We start from the raw sequence: 316 nt of genomic DNA, 5'->3' as shown, positions 1-316 counted from the left end.
TGATCCCTGAAGGGAGTAGTGGGAACCTTGGGCACATAGCTGGGCCGGGGCCTCAGGATTACCTGGGAGTCAGCAGGCACGAATCGTCGACCGAAAATGCGTGCAGTTCAGAGGCCAGTGCAAGCAGGAGCAGAGTTTTCTTTGAAAGAAACTTTAGCTCGACTGACTGCAAAGGCTCAAATGGGCCCTGCTGTAGTGCTTTGAGCACTAGAGACAGGTCCCAAGAGGGTATAGAGGAGGGCTGGGGAGGATTTAACCTTCTCGCCCCCCTAAGGAACCTGATGACCAGATCATGCTTCCCTACCGACTTCCCTTC

At 54.4% G+C, this 316-nt stretch overlaps 1 protein-coding gene across 1 annotated transcript in view; it reads right to left on the bottom strand.

The window, feature by feature from the left end:
- The window catches only part of LOC107704081 (aromatic-L-amino-acid decarboxylase-like), an 18,650-nt gene that overhangs the window by 3,917 nt on the left and 14,417 nt on the right, over nt 1–316 (bottom strand). The window lies entirely within an intron of this gene.

The sequence above is a fragment of the Sinocyclocheilus anshuiensis genome, unplaced genomic scaffold (assembly GCF_001515605.1).
Source record: "Sinocyclocheilus anshuiensis isolate Anshui unplaced genomic scaffold, SAMN03320099.WGS_v1.1 scaffold1272, whole genome shotgun sequence".
NCBI lineage: Eukaryota > Metazoa > Chordata > Actinopteri > Cypriniformes > Cyprinidae > Sinocyclocheilus > Sinocyclocheilus anshuiensis.
Note: the sequence above shows the minus strand (reverse complement) of the source record. Positions and strands in the feature narration are given on the sequence as shown.